Below are 20,770 nucleotides of genomic sequence, written 5' to 3'. Positions count from 1 at the left end.
CACTTCTTCAGGAAATCGCTGAACAAATGCGTCGCGTACCCGTCGAGCCAACTCGTACCTAAAATGACCTTCACATACGAAAATACGGTGTTGCAATCATAACTGTCTCACCGTGTTAACAGCTGAGATTCAGACTAGCTATTAATGCTAGGTCGAACAAGCGACGATATTTGCAAGGTCAAAAATTATGCGCGCTCCTCCCGTACAGCTGCTTAGATCTCGGAGAATAGAAACGCCGCTGGTCGGTATGGGTTTATGAGAGATACGTTATCATCGCCGATAAATCAAAATCTGTTTAGTGTTGTTTGAAAAGCACAGGATGTGTGTTCTCTTTCTGGTAAAATGTCTCTCTCAATGTACTGAACTTCATCTCTTACTCCAATTGTATAAATATGTAGAGAAATGCTTAAGCATTCCACGCACGCTATTTACACAACAAATAAAAGAAAAAAGGGTAAGAGAGGAGGTAAATTTCTTAAATAGGACTCTGAGAATCAGCGGCAAGTAAGTAACAGGGCTTGGATAAAAGCAAGCTTGTTGATATCGTGATCATAGCCACTGGACCTTAAGTTTCACATGGAATCCGAAACACAAGGACGTGACTTTTCATTTTTTTAAACCCATTTGCAATGGCCGAGAAGGGTTAAGATATTACACAAGTAACCACCACGTATTCTGTATTTCAACAACTTACAGACACGCCAACGTGGAAAACATATTTCTGACCTAGTTTCTGGGGTAAAACAGACGAAGAAGTTAGTTTCAAGTTTTTTGTGAAACGAGATTTTCGTAACTAATCTTTGAAACTAATTTTGTAACACATAGTACTAGTGGTTGAGAGCACAATAACGAAACTTAAGGCGATACTTCATAAAAATTCAAGTCGTGTACATGAAATAAACGACTTGATACTTATTCCACTTCGAAGCTAGGGATTTCTAATTTCTAGTGTTAAAATCTGTCATTAATTGTTTCCAAATGATATTTAATAAAATTTAATGAGTGCATAGATATAGGTGGTGACATGCATGGCCTAGTTCGATACCAACAATGCCAAAGGTCATTGAAGCTCGACATCTAGTATGTGCAGCATTGTTCACGAGAAAACAAAAAGTATAAGTGAATTGTTACAACTCCCGAAGTTAAAGATACAAGTTCACAGCAACGTTTCTGGACCATTAATGACGGAGAAGTGAGTGCCTTTTTTTTACTAGTGGTTTAATGTCGCAGTCTCGTTGGCTGAACGGTCAGCGTACTGGCCTTCGGTTCAGAGGGTCCCGGGTCGGGGATTTTAACCTTAATTGGTTAATTCCAATGGAACGGGGACTGGGTGTATGTATTGTCTTCATCATCATCATTTCATCCTCATCGCGACGCGCAGGTCGCCTACGGGAGTCAAATAGAAAGACCTGCACCTGGCGAGCCGAACCCGTCCTGGGATATCCCGGCACTAAAAGCCATACGACATTTCATTTCAATGTCGCAGTAACACATCGAAGGTTTTCGGCGTCGCAAAGATGGGGTGGGACTAGGATTGGATACGTAGTGGCCGTGGCCTTAATTAAGGTACAGCCCCAGTATTCGACTGGTGTGAAAATGTGAAACCACGGAAAATAATCTTCAGGGCTGCTGAAGGTGGGATTCGAACCTACTATCTCCGGAATTCAAGCTCACAGCTACGCGACCCTAACCGCACGGCCAACACAGCGTTGACAGTCAGTAGCACAACCTACGACGCACTTCATAATTTGAGAGACAGCCGACATATCTAATAACTCTAAATAACATACGAACACATTCAAGACGAAAAGTTCTATGAGCACGATGACATTCCATAGCATGATGTCATACAGTGGTGTACGCAGAATTCCGTCCGTTCGTTGGGGAAAGGGGAGATGGTTCACCTGGACTTGAGGGCTGGTTCGATTATAATTGAGGGGCTATCTAACGGTGAGATAGTGGTCCCGGTCTAAAAAGCCAAGAACAACGGCCGAGAGGATTCGTCGTGCCGACCACATGACACCTCGTAATCTGCAGGCCTTCGGGCTGAGCAGCGGTCGCTTGCTAGGCCAAGGCCCTTCAAGGGCTGTAATGCCATGGGGTTTGGTCTGGTTTTGATGAAATATACAGGAACATAGAAAACATAAAAGAAATCATAAGAAAAAGGAGATTGCAATTTTTTTGAACATATTTACAGAATGGATGATTCCAGATTAACAAAAAGGATTTTCAAGTACCTTTGGGACAAAAAGGCAACTAGCTGAATTCAAGAAGTAGAGAAAGATTTAGAAAGAAATAATATAAGAGAAGAAGAAACTATGGACAGAGAGATTTTTAAAAAGAGGGTAGTAAGTATACCGGGGGGTACACCTCCACGCCGCTAATTCAAATATTGCGCCAGTTGAAACTCCTCTACAGGAGAAAGCCTGAACTTTAACAAACTGTATTAACTCACCAGTTTCTCCGAAGATGGCTCTGTGTGAATTTTGATGTGTTTGGTGGGTAACTGATCAAGAAGTGTGGACGTTCTCTACCAGATGTCTCTACTAAAAACTATGATTACGCACTCTGGTGCGATGAATGAACTTTCTTGAAGAAATTTCGAATTCATAAGTTTTGTTTTTACTATATTTTGTTCTGTGGTTTGTGGGTTGGCAATATAAATCCTTTCTTTCCGCCTGTTTTGAATTTAGCCAATCCCAAATTTCTTTCATTTATTTCCAACCAATCATGTATGTCTTCTCCGACATAGATATGTTGCTCTAAGCTATCCAATAAAGGTGAGGGGGTGTGTCTACTCATTCTTGAAAGGTCTCGAATGTTCCACGAGGGTATATAAACTGCTGATTTTCTTGTCTCGGTGCCACTTCAGTAACATCTCTCTTAGCGTGTGAATATGTAGCAGGGGGCGGGAAGCGCCTCTTTCTTCAAGCAGCAGTTCATCTACAAGGTAATGGCCTGTTAACATCTTCAGTTCTTGCTAGCTCAGCAGTTTAACTCTCGGGGAAGGTTCGAAACCTTTAGTATGTAACCTACCTTTTAAAATGTAAATTCTCTTCCGTCTATGTAAAACATATAAATTTCTTTTGCTGTAAATCGGGGATAGAGAGTGCTTTACCCTCTCGAACTCCCCTTCATTTGGAAATTGAGGTGACTACGTTCTCATAACCGTTTTTTCCCTCTTCCTTAAATTATTAAAGTTTTCTCATACGTGCCACCTCCCTAGCTTGGGATTAGCCCCTGTATGATCGGCCTAGTGCCTCTTAGATTTTAATAACTTTGTGTAGGAGTGCATGTTTTCGCCTCCTTTCAATTTGGTATTTTGGGCCATTTAATTAACCCAGTGTTTTGTTTTCTTCATGTGAAGGCCCTGTAGGTTGGGTACAAGATACCCCTGTTTCACTGTATGTGTGCCTTGAGGGCAGTTAGGAGTGAAGTTTGTTGTGGCCTTGGATAGGCTCGTGAAGTTGAGAGCGGGACTGCTCTTTCCTAATTTAATCTCTGCGTGCCTCTAGGAGGCTTAACATTGTAAGGAGGGGCAAGTGCTCCTTGGTATGAAGGGGTTTTCTGCCCTTTGGTAATTTGTGGTTGTGAGCTGAGGGCTCAAGGAATGTAAAACGGGGCTCGAAGCCCAAAACTTGTAACGACTGTAATCTATAATTTCTTAATTTGTTGATTTGCTACTTGGTACCTGTTACACTTTTGTTATTTGTTTTCATTTGTTGATTTTGAAAAGAAAATATAACCTTTGTTAAAGTTTTAAATTAACTTTAATTTGGTAGTTGAGACCCATTCCAGCCCGCACCTTCTTTCACCTCTGCTGTTCCACAGATACCTCGGAACAGTAAGTATGGAAGGATTCCATGGAAGATTGAACAAGAAGCCTGGTGCGAAGTGCTACGAGGACAGAAAGAAACAGCATAGTGAAAGGATGAAAGAATATTGGTAGGAACGGAAGAGAAAACAACAACGTATGAAGAACTGAATTGAAATTGGCACGTGGTCCTTAGCAGGCCTCATCGGAAAGATAATAATAATAATAATAATAATAATAATAATAATAATAATAATAATAATAATAATAATAATAATAATAATAATCGGATCCATGGCAAAATGGTTAGCGTGCGGCCATTGGTCCAGAGGGTCCCGGGTTCGATTTCCGGTCGGGTCGGGGATTTTAACCTTGATTGGTTAATTTTGATGCCTTGGGGCCTGGGTGTGTGTGTGTGCCAACTTCATCATTAGAACTTATCTTCTCATAGGTAGGGACTCATCCTAACAGACGCGCAGGTCTCCTGTACGGCGTCAGCTCGAAAGACCCGCACCAGGCCTCTTCGGAGGCCACACACAATAATAATAATTTAATGTGACTATTCCTAGCCTGGTGCAGCCTTTGGAAGGCACTTCAAACATAGATTTACAAATTAGTGATATATTTGGGTATCGTGGTATTCAAGTGAAGTTGAACATGAACCAAAAACTAGCGCAGAAACAAAGAATATAATCTTTCGAAATGTGGTTTAATTGCAGAAGAATGCAGAATATGAGATGGACAGAGCGGATCATAAATGAAGAAATAATGAATCGAGTTGGTGGGAGCAGAACAATTTGGCAAAATTCGACTCGAAAAAGTAACAGAATGACAAGACACATCGAGACATCCAAGATTTGTTCAATTAGTATTTGATGGAAGTTTAGCGGGCAAGAATGGCAGCAGTGGACATGAATATGACAAATACATTAGAGTACACTAGCTGATGTACCCATGCTTCGCTACGGAATTCTACGTTGTATACAGAATTCTAGGTTAGGTAGTGTACACGTTGTGAGCAAGATTGTATGAAATTACATAGCTCTTAACGTTATCCTAGAAACGCGACGGTGAAGTCACCAAACATCTTTTCTCATATGAAGACTGAGTTAAGGAATTTTTCACTGTAATGGTAGACCCGCTTGCATACCATCAGTCACAATCAGGTTGAGGAGCTTTCATTATAATGGTAGACACGCACTCTCCACCTGCCTTTTTACATCCTCAAAAAGACTGTCTTACAAGTTAGTGGTTTTCCCAGCTGAAATGAACATACATTACAATGACGTCAGTAGGAATGGAGCGATCAAAAGCAATGCTTTTATATGAAATATTCGGTCAAATGAAAAACCACATATATGCCCACTACTCCTTCAAAACAGCGCGTCAGAGTAGAGATCGAATAGCAGGAATCCTATGATGAACCAGTGTGTTACGTACCAGCTGTATCAGAAAATGTAAGAACCAGAGGAATGACACGCTAAAGAAGAAAGTTTTATAACTCCCCAGCTATTTCCCTCCAATATTCAGTCAGGCTATTATACTCGGTACGCAGCAGTAATCCCATCTATCGGAGTTGAGAGGCTGCATAAGAGAGACAAAGAACATCACAACAAACAATGATCAATGTAATGTTATTGTTGATCAATGGTTTGCACTTTCGATATTGTAGGCCCTCACATTTAGTTTTCTTCCCACTCTGAAATGCCACTTTTATTATAGTCGGTACGTTAAAACTGAATAAAACATAAATGACCGGAAATTGTATTCTCTCTTTTGTTATGTAGTAGGCTACTTTTTGATGGGATCAATAACATAGGTGTCCGACGCGTTGGCTGAACGGTCAGCGTACTGGCCTTCAGTTCAGAGGGTCCCGGGTTCGATTCCCGGCCGGGTCGGGGATTTTAACCTTAATTGGTTAATTCCAATGGCACGGGGGCTGGGTGTATGTGTTGTCTTCATCATCATTTCATCCTCATCACGACGCGCAGGTCGCCTACGGGAGTCAAATAGAAAGACCTGCATCTGGCGAGCCGAACCCGTCCTGGGATATCCCGGCACTAAAAGCCATACGACATTTCATTTCAATAACGTAGGTGTTTAAAAATTACATTTTAGGCGCCTTCTCCTAAACTACAATTTCATCCAGGGTGAATAAAACTGTTTATAGTTTAGACTGTAGTTTCTTATTCCCCGACTCTATATACCGATTTTCATTAAATTCTGTTAACCCATTTTCTCGAGGCTCGGCGTTGATATAGACTTGGCAACAAAAATACAAATTCATGAATATCTGTGTTATCATAGCCGGTACGGTAAAAATGTATGATATAAATGTTATATAACTTTGGTTATGTAGTATTTATCAATACGACCACTAATAATATAAATATTCGAGAATTAAATTTTATGCCTTACACTAAACTACCATTTCATTCAGCGCAAATTAAATGATTTATAGCATAGATTGTAGTGGCTTATTCTCCGACTTTGTGTACCAATTTTTATTAAGATAGGAGCACTAATAACATAAATATTTGAAAATTAAATTTTGGGCCTTCCCCTAAACTACCATTTCACTCAGCGTGAATAAAATTATTTATGGCCTAGATTCTAGCGACTTATTCCCCAACTTCGCATACCGATTTTCATTAAGTTCTCTTTAGCCGTTTTCTAGTGATGCGTGTACAGACAGACAGACAGACAGACAGACAGACATTACGGAAAAGTAAAAAGTGCATTTCCTTGTTACTGTGGACGTGATCGATCCAGAAATATAATTATTTTCAAATTCTGAGCAGTGTACAGATAAAACTCTTATCTATCTATCTATCTATCTATCTATCTATATATATATATAAAAGTCATTGTATGTATGTGGGTGGGTGGGTTTGTACCACATCTCCTCCCAAACCTTTGGAGCGATTTCAACCAAATTTGATACACTTATGACTTGGTATCAGGAGACAAACCGCGTGGGCGTAAGACATCCCAAACACCCCTGGTGGCGGGGTGGGGGGGGCGGGGAGGGGGCGAGGGGGGTCATATATAAAAATAAATGAAAATAGAGTCGAATCCATACTTTTCGGGGTCGCTGAGATGAATAGTGACACTCCATTTTTTTTAAAGTCCAAGTTCAGCCCCCCTTTGGGGTGGGGGCGAGGGGGAGTGATATATATACAAATAATCGAAAATAATGTCGAATACATAGTTTTCGGGGTCACCAAAGTGAATAGCGACACTCCGGATTTTCAGTATCAGGAGACAAACCACGTGGGGGTAAGACGCGCCAGGAACCCTTAGGGGCGGGGGGCGAGGGGGGTCATAAATAAAAATAAACGAAAATAGTGTCGAATCCACACTTTTCGGGGTCGCTGAGATGAATAGTGACACTCCGATATTTTTAAAAGTCCAAGTTCAGCCCCCTTTGGGGTGGGGGCGAGGGGGGAGTGATATATATAAATAATCGAAAATAATGTCGAATACATAGTTTTCGGGGTCGCCAAAGTGAATAGCGACACTCCGGATTTTTGGTATCAGGAGACAAACCACGTGGGGGTAAGACATCCCAGGAACCCTTAGGGGCGGGGGGCGAGGGGGGTCATATATAAAAATAAATGAAAATAAAGTCGAATCCATACTTTTCGGGGTCGCTGAGATGAATAGTGACACTCCAATTTTTTTAAAGTCCAAGTTCAGCCCCCTTTGAGGTGGGGGCGAGGGGGAGTGATATATATACAAATAATCGAAAATAATGTCGAATACATAGTTTTCGGGGTCGCCAAAGTGAATAGCGACAATCCGGATTTTCAGTATCAGGTGACAAACCACGTGGGGGTAAGACACGCCAGGAACCCTTAGGGGCGGGGGGCGAGGGGGGTCATAAATAAAAATAAACGAAAATAGTGTCGAATCCACACTTTTCGGGGTCGCTGAGATGAATAGTGACACTCCGATTTCTTTAAAAGTCCAAGTTCAGCCCCCTTTTAGGGTGGGGGCGAGGGGGGAGTGATATATACAAATAATCGAAAATAGTGTCAAATACACAGTTTTCGGGGTCGCCAAAGTGAATAGCGACACTCCGGATTTTTGGTATCAGGAGACAAACCACGTGGGGGTAAGACACCCCAGGAACCCTTAGGGGCGGGGGGCGAGGGGGGTCATATATAAAAATAAACGAAAATAGTGTCGAATCCATACTTTTCGGGGTCGCTGAGATGAATAGTTACACCCCGAATTTTTTAAAAGTCCAAGTTCAGCCCCCTTTGGGGTGGGGGCGAGGGGGGGAGTGATATATATACACATAATCGAAAATAGTGTCGAGTCCATACTTTTCGTGGTCGCTTAGGTGAATAGTGACATCCCGGGAATTTTTAAATTCCAAGTTCAGCCCCCTTTAGGGTGGGGGACAAGGGGGGAGTAATGTATAAAAATAATCGAAAAGAATGTCGAGTACTCTTCGGGGTCGCTGAGATGAATACTGACACTCCGGATTTTTACTATCAGGAGACAAACCACGTGGGGGTAGGGCACCCCAGGAACCCATAGGGGCGGGGGGCGAAGGGGTGAGATATAAAAATCATCGAAAGTAGTGTCGAATGCATACTTTTGGGGTCGGTTAGATGAATAGTGACACCCCAGGATTTTTTTAAGTCCAAGTTCATCCCCCTTTGGGGCGGGGAGCAAGGGGGGTGAGATGTAAAAATAATAGTATTTAGTGTCAAATATACAGTTTTCGGGGTCGCCGAGGTGAATAGTAACACTCCGGAATTTTAATATCGGGAGACAAACCACGTGGGAATAAGACACCCCAGGAACCATTAGGGGTGGGGGCGGGGTGCTTGAGATATGAAAATCATCAAGTAGTGTCGAATACATACTTTTTGGGGTTGCTGAGATGAATAGTGACACTCCAATTTTTTAAGTCCAAGTTCAGACCCTTTGGCGTGGGGGCGAGGGGGAAGTGATATATACATGTAATCGAAAATTGTGTCGAATACGTAGTTTTCGGGGTCGCCAAAGTGAATAGCGACACTCCGGATTTTTAGTATCAGGAGACAAACCACGTGGGGATAAGACACCCCAGGAACCATTAGGGGCGGGGGGCAAGGGGGGTCATATATAAAAATAAACGAAAATAGTGTCGAATCCATACTTTTCGGGGTCGCTTAGATGAACAGTGATATCCCGGGAAATTCTTAATTTCAAGTTCAGCCCCCTTTAGGGTGGGGGCAAGGGGGACTGATATATAAAAATAATCGTAATTAGTGTCGAATCCACAGTTTTTAGGGTCGCTGAGGTGAATAGTGGCACTCTGGACTTTTTAAAGTCCAAATTAAGGCCCCTTTTGTGGTGAATGGTTAGGAATGGAGTTAGATATAAAATAATCGAAAATAATGTCACATCCATGGTTTTAGGTGTCGCTTAAATGAGGAGTGACCCTCCGGTTGTCGTTTAAGTCCAAGTTGATCCCCAATTGCCAGGCGGGTGAGAAGGAGTCAAGAACAGAAAATATCCAAATGACCGAGATTAAGGATGTTTTTTGTACGTTCCAGTATAACTGTCAGCAGAACTTAATACAAATATTACCTACTACCTGAAAAAAAATACTAAGGGGGAAAGACACCCCCTGAAGCCTTAGATAAGGGTACGAAATGTAATTAAGACTGAAAATGACCGATATTAGTGTTGAATCCATACGTTTCGGGACTACGGGAACAATTTCAAACAAACTTGGTCACTTATGACTTATTATCAGGAGACAAAGTATGTGGAGGTATGACAACCCTAGCACACCTACGACGGGATGAGAAGTAGAAATAATCGAAAATAGTGTCGAATCCATTCTTTTCGCGGTCGCTGAGATGAATAGTAACGCTCCAATTTTTTTAGAAGTCAAATTTCTTCCTCCTTTCGCATAGCGGTGAGAAAAAGTGAAAAACAAAATTTCGAAAATGACCGAGAGAATGGACGCATGTGTGTATACTGGACCTACTGTCTGGAGAAATATACCCTAGGGGTAAGAGACTCCTAGCCTCTAAAGTAGGGGCGAAATGTAAATATTAACCGAAAATGACCGAAATTTGTGTCTAATCCATAGTTTTCGGGGTCGCTGAGATGAACTGTAACACTATGGATGCCGTTTAAGATGAAGCTCAGTCCTACTCGGCAGGCGGATGAGAACTGGCAAAAAATTGAAAACGTCCAAAGGGACAGAGTTTAAGGATGTGTGTATGTTTTAGCATATCTCTCAATCAAACTTGGTATACACATGACTTACTATATAGAAAACATTACTGTGGAGGTCAGATACACCTAGCCCCCGCTCCCCGCTGGTATTAGGGAATGAGAGGGGCTGGCGTGCAAAAATAAGGAAAATAACCAATATTAATGTCGAAATCCATTGTTTATGTGTCGCTGATACGAACTGTGACGCTGTGGATAGCGTTTAAGTCCACGTTCAGCCTCCATCGAGGGAGGAGCTAAGAAGGGCTTAAAAGTAAATAGTATAAAATGACCGAGATTAGTGTTTACTCGATAATTAAATAATCTAAAACTTGAAGTCAGATACATTTAAATAACTATAAAACTACATGATAAGTCGTAAAATCAACATCTCAAAAAGAATTCTATAAGCATTCACTTCACACTCAACTAACTGGTAATACAAATATTAAATGTAAACATTCAAAAACTATCCGGGCAACGCCGGGTACTACAGCTAGTTTTATATAAAGAGGTTGGATGCAGTAGTTACGTAGAAATGAGTCGATTAGGACCGTGGCATGAAGAGCTGCATAAAAACAGTCTATGGACTTGGGACCAAAACAATAAACACACACAGATTTCTTATTACTGTATTATTCTCCCTGGTCTTTTCCCAATTATTTGGCCAAGTTTTACGGCTGGATGCCCTTTATGACGCCTTCCCTAAGTGCAGGGATGTATTCAATATTGTGTATCTCTGTGATGGTGGGTATTGTAATGTGTTATGTGCAGGATTGGGATTTATATGTAAATACATACTGTATTTTTTATTAACTGTAGTTAAAATATTGTCATTTGTTTACGAATCAGATATTCGAAACGGTTAAAAACATATTTTATTTCCCACATTTGTAGATATTCCTGGGTATAGCACATATTTTTATTTGAGAAAAATTTAACATATATTAACATAAATGTATGTTTCAAATCTTATGTTTTCTAAGTTATAGGTAGGAAAATCATTAAAAACTTGTTTAACTAGCATCATTATTTCAACGATGGATTCTCGTATGAGTATGAAATATGGAAATCAAGTTCTGCTCTACGTAAATTTTATTTTCTTGCTAGCTTTGGCCTTGTCACTCAAACTGCGGTGACCCATACCAGAAAAATTAAACGCGTCTTCTGTGGCTTTGACGAAAATTCTTATACTGTGGCTCTCATGTTTAAGCAATAAATCTTTTTTTTTTTTTTTTTTTTTTGCTAGGGGCTTTACGTCGCACCGACACAGATAGGTCTTATGGCGACGATGGGATAGGAAAGGCCTAGGAGTTGGAAGGAAGCGGCCGTGGCCTTAATTAAGGTACAGCCCCAGCATTTGCCTGGTGTGAAAATGGGAAACCACGGAAAACCATCTTCAGGGCTGCCGATAGTGGGATTCGAACCTACTACCTCCCGGATGCAAGCTCACAGCCGCGCGCCTCTACGCGCACGGCCAACTCGCCCGGTCAATAAATCTTTAACTGTACTCCTTTAATAAGTATTTAAATTTGATAAAATACATATATTTCTTACATTATTTAACACTACTTTTAAAATCTATATGTCACTCCATAGTTTGAACTTTCAAGCATACAGAGAGATAGAGAGGGCGCTGCAGCAGAACACGGCGCCAAGATCAAATCAGCTGATGTTGGGGCACCTATGATGAATATGCTCGGGATGTCGGCATAAGCGGGAGATTTCAAGTAAGTTAATCATTGTAGGCATACGAGGTTTTTTCTATATGATTGTAATATATTACAAACAAATAAAAGCATGCATTTTCGTAAATGTGATAAGTGAAGTCGTCTTCTTCTTCAGTGAATCTGTCTTGAGACAGGTATCAATAGGACATCCTCCATGATTCTCTGTCCTGAACATCTTGTTTCAGTTGTTCATAGCTTCTCCCTTGTTTGATATCTGTTCATATTCCAAACATTCTTCTTCCTCTTCCTTTTCTTTTCTCTATTTTTCCGTCCATCACATTCTGTTGAAGACAATTTCTCCAATTTTAAAAATATAGCAAAAATGGTCATATTCTGCGCTGCTTACCCAATTACAATCAGAGATTTGAAAAGGGGAGTAGGATATATTTTCACAGGTAAAGATTAAAATCTGTAACTGAAAATACACTAACGTGATTATATACCGTATCTAGGCTGCCAGGGAAAACGAGTAAACGTCGCAAAATGACTTGTACTCTTCTCCCCTACATGGATATTAAAACATGTTTACTTGTACCGGGAGAACTACACAGACTGTGCCTTATTCAAGGGGAAGATATACTCTGGAGGTGAGGGATTAACCGTGCCCTCCAAATATGTGATAGTGTTGTGTAAGTTTACTACAAGTGCACTCAGAAATACGAATGCATTCATCAGAAGGTCCTCTGTAGAGTGCTAAGGTCAGTGAATGGAACCTTGTTTTATGGCATAAGGGACCATTTACTTGATCAAGAATTTGCAAAGAGCCATGAAATGAACTTGGTGAAGTTAATTGTGAAGTGTTACGCCAGTTCCAGAATGCGACATGAATGTTCTAAGGAAGAGGAGAAAAGAAACAGAAAGAAAGTAAGAACTGTATTGAACAAGTACACATTGTTCAGTCATCAGTGATTTAGGACAATATTGTCAGGACATGCAGTTCTCAGGTTTTCACATTCTGATCTTCATCATGGAGAAGAATGGTGTATGACTTACATGTACATATTTGTTTCCTGCATTGTATCATACATTTTTGTACTGCTTGGCTGCAGCTGTTTTGGTGAGTTGTACCCTAAATGGCTTCCTCTCTTTCATTATTTTGTAAATTATATTACATTTTTAAGGATAGTTTTGTGAATGGTACATTTAATTATGTTTCATTAACAGAGTTATAGTTTGATATAGCCTAAGCAATTAGAAGTGTTGAACAACTTGTGCTGAGTGTGTGTTTATTCACATATAATAGTGGCTGATAACCTAGATATTAGGTTGTTGTGTACGCTTTCATGCATGCTAGTGGCTGATAACTTAGATGTTAGGCCCTGTAAAACAATAATTGTCAACATGCATAACTGTATGGCACATCTATAAACTAAATGTGACCGGGCGAGTTGGCCGTGCGGTTAAGGGCGCGCGGCTGTGAGCTTGCCTCCGGGATATAGTGGGTTCGAATCCCACTGTCGGCAGCCCTGAAGATGGTTGTCTGTGTTTTCCCATTTTCACACGAGGCATGGGACTAGTTTCAACCCTCCTCGGGGTCATCTCAACTGCCAAATTATCTGCTTAAGCTGATACAGTGTAAAGTCGACTGTGCATCTAGAAAGTATCACATTTTGCTACCCAGACATTGTACATACTTGTATATTTTTATGTGTGTCATTTTACATTGTGTTCATTATTACCAGGACCTACTGAATTCCATGAGTGTATAAATTTTTACAACAGAGCACCTTATTTGTACTTTTATTCCAGACTTCTTAGTATGTATTATTTACTTGTATTAATTAGTACTCACCTGCATCACACGTAATATCTCTCATTTTCATTTGCAACATTTCAACCACGCTTCATATTGTAAATTATATATCCATAAGATTCTGACCGTCAAAAAACATGTTTTAGGATTTCGCCATAAATTGTTTATGTTTTAATATGGCTGATGATGACCCCGAGGAGGGTTGAAACTAGTCCCATGTAATGTAAATATTGTAAATACATATTAGTATTGAATAGGTGTAAATCTCTACTGTGTTATAATTCATCTGTTATTCTCAGTTCAATACGGACCAACAACATGAAATTCATAACCCTTGGTGATGGTGATAGTTGCTCTTAGAGGCAGAATCTTGAGTTTATCAGCTGCATTAAGTATTCACACTTTCAAATTTTCTCTGAAGATAATTATTCTAGGTGTAATGGGACCGAGTGTGTTATTAACGGTCACGTTCCTTGATTTATTAGGATTAACCAACATAATATCGGCATGATAAATGCACGTTATTGGTATGTTTTGTCGAGTTTATTATTTCCAGAACTTAAAAATATTTTAAAAATAACTATTTTAGACAAATATTACGTACAAAAATTAAACTTATGAAATTAGAAGACAAGTACCTAGAATAGGTTCACAACGTAACGCCAATTCACGCCACCGTACCGCTTAACTGATAAGTACACACTTCGAAATATCACACATATAATGATACTTAACACTTTTCAGACAAAAAGGAAAGGAAATATTCCTAGCGAAATGTATTTATCACCATCTTCAATAGTTTAAATCAATCAATCATAAGGAGCACGCTTAAGTCGGGTTTAAAAACACACAGTAATGCTCTTCTTAAGGAAGACCGCCTTATTTTGCCATGCATCAGCTGACCGCTCAGAGCTTGATCTTGGTGCCACGCTTGGTTGGCAGAAACACAGGGAGCGCCCTCTTTATATATTTGTATGCTCGAAGGTTTGAACATTCTTAGCCCATATGCAGGCTATAAACCGATTTAACCATTTTTTTGCATATTAATCATAGCCTTGGTTATGTGTGTACGGATTGACCCCGGGACGCTCTGGAGCAACACCGCAATACTGACCATTCAGATAAGGATTCGGACAACACACAGACATTATATTGATAAATCACAGGCAGATTTTTGTTTTATCATGACTACACTTCGGCTCTTAAAGGATGATATTCTGGTTGAGATTATATATAATCGTAATATATGGTTTTATTCTCAGCATGTTACCAGTTATTGCTGTCATCGGTGAAACAAGAATATGAAGTTTTCGGCCAGCATTTCCCATTTCTTCCCACTTAAGCATAGTTCTTGATGCACATTTCCATCCGAGTACGATAGATCCCTGTCGCATGCCTCACGTGCCAGTCCCACCATTCTTGACCCGAAACAAAGCAGAACAGGGGAGGGTGAACTGTGAAATGAAAACGAATCGGAGAGCAAAAAAATATTTTAAAGCAGTGTCAGAGTTGAAGAAATTGGAAGGGAGAGCGAGGGTAAACTAGAATATCTCCCCTCTGTTGAACTTCGTGAATATAGTTATTCATTCCCTTTGTATTCTCTAAATAAAAGTCCTCATATTTCAAATTAAATCAACGGAGTTTCTAAGCAGTAAAACTCGAGAAGAGTGTGTTTTACGAAAAGCAATAAACTAACTTCGCTTAAAGAGAATTAACGATATCGCCCCCCTATATTTCAACCACTCGAGGTCAGTTTAAATACCACTTCCTTCTTTTTTTTAATGAAATGTTTCAGTCCATAAGAGAAAATGCTAGACTATCTTGGGACTTACATAGGAGGACAACACGTTTTACATTTTTGGACACGAAGCTAATTTACAGAAAAAGTTAAAATTCCGGGGACACTAGAAAGCAAGGAAGACAGAATTTATAAATTAGAGCTAGTGTGCATGTAAATTTAAGAGAATTTCACAATGATAACCCTTTATTTTTGCGGACTTGAACTGTGCGTCATAGGGGCCGTTTAGAATATCAGCAACTAATTAAGGATACGAATGTTGAGAAGTATTGTATATAGCATTATCATCATCATCATTATCATCGTAAGCCTTAAATTGTGCAATGCACCAATACAATCAACGTATAGCAGTTTTCCACAACTGTACATGTTTACAAATTGAACTGAAAATCAGAATTATGGTTGATGGAATCAGAATCTACACACTACAATGGAAGGGACAGACAGACAGACAGACAGACAGACAGGGTAGTGATCTTCATTGCCGAAGTTCTTAGTCGACGACACAAGGAAGTAAAGTCATAGGAAGACTAAAGAAAAGGTGGAAAGAATTGCTATAGAATCCATACATGCCCCCCATCTGTCAGTCAGGATGATGGTGATGAAAAAAAATAAAGGTCTGTGGAGTGTCTCAGGATTCTCTTATGGAGCTTTTTCTTTTTTGCTAGTGACTTTACGTCGCACCGACACAGATAGGTCTTATGGCGACGATGGGATAGGAAAGGCCTAGGAGTTGGAAGGAAGCGGCCGTGGCCTTAATTAAGGTACAGCCCCAGCATTTGCCTGGTATGAAAATGGTAAACCACGGAAAACCATCTTCAGGGCTGCCGACAGTGAGATTCGAACCCACTATCTCCCGGATGCAAGCTCACAGCCGCACGCTCCTAACCGCACGGCCAACTCGCCCGGTCTTTTATGGAGTAGCAGAGAGTTTGATACTGTATGTAACGGCAAGGGTGACTAAAATAACGTAACTATGGCATGGTCGGAAGTTCTCTGCACCAAATTGTGGCAGTATCGTGCATCATAGTTATCGGCAAAAAGGTAACGTGACATCGTTGCAGTATGACCAAGTTCTGGAAGAGAATCGCGATACTGCTCAGAGTTATGAGAACAAATCACTATCTAGTCAACAGTATCCCGACGGCTCTCTGTACACGTAAACTAGAGCCCAGAAGTCACTACGACCTCCACTGCTGCTGCTGCTAAAGGAAGGCTGATGGGTTGATATTGTTCAGTGCAACGATATACCAGCAGAATGGGAGGAACAGAGGTGTTCAGCGACTTCAAACGTGGAATGGTTCGTCGCCACATCAGTACGCAATAAGTTAGGGCCAGTTCTACCCTTCTCAAGTTACCCAAATCGACTATCGGGGACGTGATTGTTAAATGTAAACAGAAAGACCCAACATCTACAAAACCATGACAGGCCACATGTGATGACCGACAAGAACAAGAACCCCCATATCGAAGATGCCCGCTGCTATTCACCCTCGCGGTTCTCGCGGAAGCAGTAGCGTAGACTTGTGCGTGTGTGGTGCGCGCATGCAAGACTTGTCATTATAACGAGAATGATCAAGTGAATTATGTTGATATTCATATTGCAGTAAACTACAATATTGTATATCAAAGTACAGATCAAAAATAATACGATCAAGGTCAGCAGTTTTACAGCGAATGGTATGTTCAGTTTACAATCTAAAATCCAACTTTCGAGGCTCCCGAGAAAATAGATTCAACAGATCTGTTGGTTCTATAATTATGTATGTGAATGTTTATTGCTTATTATTAGTTTCTATTTTTTGGCAAAATTTCCACGAGAGGAGGGGGTTTCTAAGCCCCAGTAACCAAGGGGGGGGGGGGGCTATGCCCCTGCATGGAGGTCTAGCTCAATGTCAAGGCAGTTTGTATTTCCATCGCTGTAGAATTTCGGAGCTGTTATATTATCGTGTTGCTTCTGAGAGTTGGTTGGGCCACAGATTCATTTTGAACTAATAGATGAGGTTAGATGAGGTATTTATTTCTCCAGCTGTATATAATAAACGCCATAAAGAGCACCACAACACCCATTTTGGCTAGGGAATGGAAGAAAATAGCAGCAAAATCAAGAGCAACAGGTATATTTTATATTTAATTAACACTGTTACGTCTATGTTCTACACAATGCATTGTTAACGCAGAGAAGTTAATAAAATGTACATAGTTTGTCATTGTTATTGGTACATTAAATCCACAACTCAGAAGCAGAAGGAATGAAACTCTTTGGTATGTTATCCGTCATCGACCAAGTGCACAATGTAATCTTCGACAGCGAGCAGCGATGTATCTTCACCACGGTCTAACCAGAAGTGCTGAGTTCGGTGGTGTATAGATTGACCCGTGGACGACTTGAGACGCGTGCTATGGGTGATACATCACGCTCTACCATGTGGCAGTCAGATGCGAGGGTTTGCGGGTGGCGAATGATACATGCAGCCTGGACCGTGTTCACAGGGGAATTTGGCGGGAGTAGATTGACAGTGTAGGGATGATTTTCAACCTCAATCCTATCAAACACTACAGTACACTTCGCTCCCTACTCCCACAACGCTTGCTACAGCGCTGCAGGATATTTTTGATCAGATAGTATATATTAGGTAAACCAGATCATTATGATGTGCGAAAATATAGCCTTGGAAGACGATAGCGGGCGGGGATCGTGTTCCGTAACATTGTACGGTCAATAAACGTAAGTCAAGGACGTAAGTCAACGATTTAAATCAACGACGTAAGTCAACGACGTAAAAATAAAGAGCTTGCTATGAGTTGAACATGTGTTCGAAAAATGTGTACAAGGGTGAACATTCTCTCCTCAATATTTGAGTTTCTGTTGAATGCCACGTGATGCAGTATGGCTATGCATCCTTGCAAACAAACAAACTAACAAACAAAAAACAGGGCTTCTTGTTTATGAATGGAACAAGTTTTCTACACAATGAAAATTTGCGTTTGATGTATCATTTCTAATAACAGGTGCACAGAATTCCAGTATGCCGAAGATAGCTGGAGGAGACAAGGGTCTGGCAGTAACGAGATAGACACCTTGTAATGTTTGCAGAAAGATAGTGCAGTAACTCACATCAGTTGGGAAACACCGCGAGTTCTTCAACACAATTTTAATCCGTATACCGACTTCTCCGAATCTCTCACAAGTTGGTGTTTAATGAGACACTTTGAAGAAATGTACCTACCACGAACCAATGCCCCGTGGCGTTGCCCAGTTGAAAGAGGATTCAACTGAGCAATGGTAGAAACTCCCCAGCGTAGATACATTAGGCAAAAGGCGTAGAGTAATATATACCTAGGTACAGGAGTGAGTTTTGTCTAATTGAACGGCGAATATAATTTCTTTCCTTTCTTTCCTTCACTCTTTCATTCTACGATACATGATCTAATTTCACTATCTGCGGTGTACTTTCTTTTCAGCCATCTTCCCAATAGCTACCTTTTTGTTTAATATTGTCAAAGTACACATTTAAATATTCTGCATTACTATAATTAGCGTACGTGGTCTAATATTGTTCATATACATTTGAGGCGCCCTTAAATTAGAAATTATACGTTATTCTCTACACGCACATAAACAAGAGAAGGTAATATTTCACCGAACAAAGTCGGAAAAACAAAATAAACTTTCAATGAAGGCTGCCACTAAATACAAACAATTATGGAAACAGTGGTACTCAAGGACAAGACAAGATCGGAGGAGTCCGCGTAGATCGGAGAAGAAAACTCAAAAACGCAACGGTACGGCGTAGAAAAATCATCGACAAGTAAAGGCTGTTGATGAGGAGAAAACAGATCAGATATGAACATGATTGAAATTCTCCGGGTCAGAATATAGATTCATTATTCATTTATTCATCAGTGTGGGAATATCCAAGACAGTACACCAATGGGAATACAATTCTGGTAGTAAAAGAACAGTATGGAAACTTGGACCCAACGCTTTAGCCAAGTTTTTAAAACCAAGGACACGACGCCACTCAAGGAAACATTAGATACAGAAGGTCGGATTCCAACTGAAATAAAATTTACTATGCAAGAAGTTCAGGCAGTAATTTCTATGCTGAAAGACAAGAAGGCTTGTGGACCGTATAATATATTCAATGAACACTTGAAAAACGCAGCCTCAATGCTGATAGATATCTGTACAGACCTGTTCAACGAATGCTTGTCACAGGGAAAGATTTCTGAACAATGGAGAACTTCGAGGATCAAGACGCTATATAAAGGGAAGGGCAATATCAGAGATCCATACTCATATAGAGGTATAGTATTAGAGTGCACCATCATTAAAATTCTAACAAAAATGCTCACGGAGACGTTAACATCCTTAGCCGACAAGCACATACTAGAGGAAGAATTCGGCTTTAGAAAGAACCATTCAACATTACAATCAATGCAGTGCCTTCAAAATGACATCCAAGAAGCACTCAGATACCCAAAAGGGAAACTTCATACGGTGTTCGCAGATTACACGAAAGTGTTCGACACAATTCACCGTAGAAAACTGATAGGCAAACTTGAAAGCTTTATAGGAAAAACGAATCCTATATATAGATTAATCACAGATATTATGGCAAAGAATAGTGTTCAGATTGACGATACGGTTTCATTATCTGACCCAATCGTTCAGACAAGTGGATTACTTGAAGGAGATTCCCTAAGTCCACTTTTGTTCAATATAGCAACATATGATGTAATACAGGCAAAGAAAACAGATGAAGTGAACATCTATCTATATGCAGATGACATGGTTATGGCATTCCGCTCACACAAATCCTTACAGGAAGCATTTGACCGACTAGTTGTATGGGCTCGTTACAACGATCTAAATTTGAACAGAACGAAAACTGTTATGATGACATTTAAAAAAGGGGGCAAACAAGCAGCATTCGACCCAATCTTCATGAAGCTCAACCACTAACTATTGTGAAGAGATTCAAATACTTAGGTATAACACTGCAACAACAAGGATTCATATACACGGCCCATACCAGAGACAGAGTTGCAGCTGCGGTAATCGCAATTGAGCAGAGAACCCATGCTGCCGGAAGACCTACGCTTACAGCTACCATTACCATCCACGCCAGCGTACGAAAGCATCATTGTCGAACATCAAAAGAAACAAAAAAAAAAAAAAAAAAAAGCAGAAATATGGGAAGATTTGTACATCACGGACGCTATGACAAGGAAGGACTGGAAAGGAACCAACTACACTTTGAGACATCTAGTGACCAGATTCGCAGTTCACGACTTCCACTTCAAGCAATGTGTCAACTCCCGTTTTCATGACCAAATGAAGAATGTATTTACTGTGTGGAAAACTGTGTGGGAGATATGATGTGTTGAAATGTAAGAAACGCTCGGTGTCACTGTTGAAGTTTTGCACCAGTGAAGACTAATAA

General features: G+C 40.4%; 1 protein-coding gene across 1 annotated transcript in view; it reads right to left on the bottom strand.

Moving 5' to 3' along the window:
• Positions 1-20,770, bottom strand: part of LOC136872242 (mitoguardin-like) — a 380,872-nt gene that overhangs the window by 232,770 nt on the left and 127,332 nt on the right. The gene's annotated exons all lie outside the window — the stretch shown is intronic.

This window comes from Anabrus simplex, chromosome 4 (assembly GCF_040414725.1).
Source record: "Anabrus simplex isolate iqAnaSimp1 chromosome 4, ASM4041472v1, whole genome shotgun sequence".
NCBI classification, from domain to species: Eukaryota; Metazoa; Arthropoda; class Insecta; order Orthoptera; family Tettigoniidae; genus Anabrus; species Anabrus simplex.
Note: the sequence above shows the minus strand (reverse complement) of the source record. Positions and strands in the feature narration are given on the sequence as shown.